The sequence below is a fragment of the Rhineura floridana genome, chromosome 1 (assembly GCF_030035675.1).
Source record: "Rhineura floridana isolate rRhiFlo1 chromosome 1, rRhiFlo1.hap2, whole genome shotgun sequence".
NCBI lineage: Eukaryota > Metazoa > Chordata > Lepidosauria > Squamata > Rhineuridae > Rhineura > Rhineura floridana.
Window position 1 is genome coordinate 31,285,742 of NC_084480.1, and position 4,576 is coordinate 31,290,317.

At 41.0% G+C, this 4,576-nt stretch overlaps 1 pseudogene; it reads right to left on the bottom strand.

Moving 5' to 3' along the window:
- Positions 1-223: 223 nt before the first annotated feature.
- Positions 224-343, bottom strand: LOC133375806 (5S ribosomal RNA; annotated as a pseudogene).
- Between the last annotated feature and the right edge of the window lie 4,233 nt (positions 344-4,576).

Sequence of the window (4,576 nt, forward strand, 5' to 3'; positions counted from 1 at the left end):
CCACACCAGACTGTTCAAGATGGCCATCCTTACAGCACTTTCCCTCCCAGTTTGTTGTTTTATGCCTCCAAGTCAATTACGACTTATGGCAACCTTATGAATCTTTTTTTTTATATATTCATAGGGTCACCATAAGTTGTAGTCGACTTGGAGGCACATAACAACAACATAGGGTTTTCATGATAAGAGGTATTCAGAGGTGGTTTACCATTGCCTTCCTCTACGCCTATGGCACCCGATATTCCCAGGTGGTCTCCCATCCAAATACTAACCAGGTCTGACCTTGCTTAAGCTTCCAAGATCAGATGAGATCTGGTGTGTTCAAGGTAGTATGGCTGTAGGCTCCCTCCCAGTTACAACATGCATAATTGAATGATCATTCTACACATTGGGCAGGGTGAAGACCTGGCTACTTTCAACAATAAGTGGAAATTGATTGTTTGGCTTGCCTTTGTTGAGTGTCCATAGAAAAAAGTTGAAGGCGTATCCCAAGAAGAAATGTATAAAGGAAGTTATTGACCATTTTAGCCAAGACCTTTGAAGAGCCCTGCTTTTGTTTAAAGAATGATCCACTTGGTATTATGTTTTCTTTTATGTTAAGGACAGACAAACATGAACAAAAAAAGTCTGACTGGTTTCAGACCTTATGTCTGGCATTACGCACAGCCAAGACAGTTTCTGTATAAAAGGTGTGAAATTCAGCCTTAGGGGTTTTTAAATTTGGTTTAGAGTCCTACACTATGGTTGATAGTGGATGGACAAATTGAAGCTGCATGTCTTTCTAGTGCCTTGCTCTGTTATTGTCAAATGGACAAATAAAGCAATTTGTTAGAAGTTAGTTCAGAAACATATAATCCCATACAGTAAAGTAAATCACCAACAGCCATCCTCATTGCTTCTCTTCAGCTCCATGTAATAGCGTGTGGAATTCAGTTATATAAAGACAAAATAGTCAAGTCAACAACCTGTACTTACAGCTAATAGATCTTGCCCCCTCCCCAGTATTATTTCTGAATACACCTTTGGCTCTACCAGTGAGCTCCAGTCCTTCCACTAGAAGATGCAAGATCTTAGGACATGTCATGAGGTGAAGAGACTCAGCTATTGAGCTACATTTCTAAATCATGATATAAAATGAATCCGTTTCAGCAGCAGTGCACACAAAGCAGGAGGAGGAGAACCTTATCAACATGGGATACAAGCCTACCCCTTGGCTGGCAACAACAGGACTTGATGGAGTGGCACAGTGAGCCCCTCATCTACAACACTGGCACTAGCATCATCCAGGAGAGAAGGGGTAGGAAAAAATGTCCCTTTGCTGCATGAGGTCCCAAGCTAACACAGCCAAGAGGCCCAGATCAGGCCCACTGCCATCATGCATAGGATTCAGAGGATTCTATGTTGCCCAGTTTTGACTGTTTCTGCTGGTTACTGCCAGTGGAGGCCAGTGAAGCCAAGCAGAGCTTAGCAAAGGTACACAATTTGATTTTGGGGCTTAAACCTAGCATAAGGACATAAGAAGAACTTAAGAAGAGCCTACCGGAACAGGCCAGTGACCCACCAGGTCCAGCATCCTGTTCTCACAGTGGCCAACCAGATGCATATGGAAAGGCCACAAAGCAGGACCTGAGCACAAGAGCACTCTCCCCTCCTGAGCATAACCATCATGGCTACTAGCCATTGATAGCCTTCTTCTCCATTAATTTTTCTAATCCTCACTGCCTCTTGTGGAACCAAATGCCATACTTTATGCAGTGTGTGAAGGTTTTTGTTTTTTGCTGTTCTGAATCTTCCAACATAGCCTGTGTCTTGTTCTCAGTTTCTTGGGAAGTTATTTGCCCTTTCTGACAAGTTAGGCCTCCTCGGCAGCCATATTTTGACTAGTCAGGATTGTTCATATATTTTTCAAAATTTTCAATATTTTCAATTTTGATGAGATGTTGTTTGTTTACATAGGAGCTCCTTTTAATATGTAAAAAGAATTCATACTCACTGTATTGAAGAATGAGAAAATGGATGTTTATTACTGAGATAGTACTGAGCAGAAATTGAATTTTTTTTTTAAAATGGTGTCTAGCTCCAGCAGGCTATAACCATAAGACAGTCTAAATTTAATCCCATAATGGCCTGATTATTACAGTGTTTTGAAGGGGATGATGATGATGAAGATGAATAGTAGGCTGTATCTAATATTGCAGCTCCGCTCATTCAATAGACTTCTTTGTGTGCCACACTTCCTCTTCCTCTCCTGTCCTCCCTAGCCCACCACACAGCTGTGAGCTCTGGAGGATTTGGGGACTCTCCGTAGTAGATTCTGGAGTCATGGGGGGAGGAGAAAAAAGGGAAGTCCCATTGTGCAAGTGGACAGTCGTAAGTGCAGCATGAGATACAACCCAACAACAACAATAGTAATCTTCAGATTGTAATCATATTTCTGAAGCTACAGTTTCATATGCATTGTGATGGAGGGCTATGCAGAGTGTGTAAATATGTGATTAATCTTGATTTTAATGTGTGGAATTACACACAGTAGATGGCTTCAAGATCTTAAAAGCAATATAATCTTTTTGAAGCAGCTATATTTTTCCCTAAGAGAAAAAGGGAAATGTTTTATTGGCCTCTTTGAAACAGCACCATTGTCAGCATGAATACATTTTTTATGTCTGTGAGAATATCTGTACTATGTACTTTCCTAAACAAAAAATCAGGAAGTAAAGAGAAAACAATATGGGAACAGATGCATGAAGGGCTACGTCTTAACTCCATAGTAAAAGAACAAGTGAGTAATCAGCAGCAGAGCTACAGCCATCTACAAAAAAATAAAGAGCCCGTCATGGTAGTCTGTACTACCAGGGTGGAAAAAGGTGGATGTCATTCAATATAACAAGCGGTTGGAGGGAGGTGCCCAGAATGACAAAACAAAAAGATAAAAAGTCACAATTTTATTCCATTTATGCAATTAAAATATGTAAAAAGCCCAATGCGTTTCGGCTAATCAAATCTAGCCTTCAGCAATTACTCAACAAGCGCGAATTCTAGCTGAAAGTATTTGAGATAAACTATATTTTTCTCGGCAGCTCTCAATAAACACGCTTAACAGACTCAGCCTGACGAACGCATCACTGACTACTTGTATTCTTTTGAACAAGACCAATGTTATCATCATTTTGAAGAAAATTGAAAGAAGCATGTGAGTAATAATAACATAATAACAGAAAAACGTTTGTTTTCCCTCTCCAAAAAAACTAAAACTGTAAGTTACAATTTTGAATAGCATGTTAAGTAATTTCAATGTATATCCATCTCTTTCAGCCCCTGATGAAGGCTAGATTTGATTAGCCGAAACGCTTTGGGCTTTTTACATATTTTAATTGCATAAACGGAATAAAATTGTGACTTTTTATCTTTTCGTTTTGTCATTCTGGGCACCTCCCTCCAACCGCTTGTTGGTCTGTACTACCATTCACCACACCTTAGCGTTATTTTATAAGTGGACAATCAGCCACACATTAACTGTGTGGTAAGTTGTGTCAGAGCTGTAATGACATCCGGATAGGGCTAGATCAATGCACACTGATGTAGGCTGCAAAATTAACTATGTCTACTCCTAAGTAAGTCTTACAGAATGTTACGACAACAACTTCCATGGTCCCTTCCCATTGAGTGAGGCTGCTGGGTGAGGCCGATGGGGATTGCAGTACCTGAAGGGCACCATATTGGGTACCCTTAAGTTAAGCTATGTACCACTGCTTGCAGTCTATTGTTGCAAAATGCTGTGTGTGAGGCTGGCCAGTTCTCTCAGTCCTGCTCATACTCTGCTAACAAATTGGTCATCTGTATTGATCCATAATGACCCACAGTCTAGGTCTTGCCTCAGTCTGGGCCAGGTGTCACTGAAGAGGACCACCTTTTGCATCCACAGACTCCCGGCTTCCAGCTTGTCTGCTGTCTGGTCATCACCTAGGTACCTTTGCCTTAAATGCAAACTGAATCTAATTTCTCTCCTATCCTTACCTGTACTACAAACCTGCGATCCCTCCTTTTAAGAGTGCAGGTTTTATACTACGCCACAACCTGGGGCTCATGGGATGTCTTGCTCCTGTCCTGGGCTGCATTCAGATGGCACTGTATTCTATTTCCCTGACATTTCCTTACCTGTTAATGTTTGCATTGTAAATGATCTTTCACATGACACTTCTGGAAATCTAGAGGAATCAAGTGGAAATTTGGTGCTCATTTCCATGTTAAAAGCTTCCAGAAAAAAATCCATTTGCAATCCCATTAACCCAAAAAATCATAGGAGTTTGGTGTTTTAGTTTTTCCATGGTTTTCCTGGGATCACCAACACTCACGTAACAAAATTTGGGGCAGCATTCCAGCATACAGAAGCGTGCACGTGCAGAAAGGGTAGAGAGGGTGACATGTCTGATGACATCTGCTGTTGTGTCACATTGTGACCACTGGTGTGAAGTTTAGTGTGACATGACGGTATATTCATGGGGGGAAAGTTCCATAATGTGACAGGTACTGCACTGTGAAATGAACATCAGAAAACAGGACAGAAGCACTAGCATTA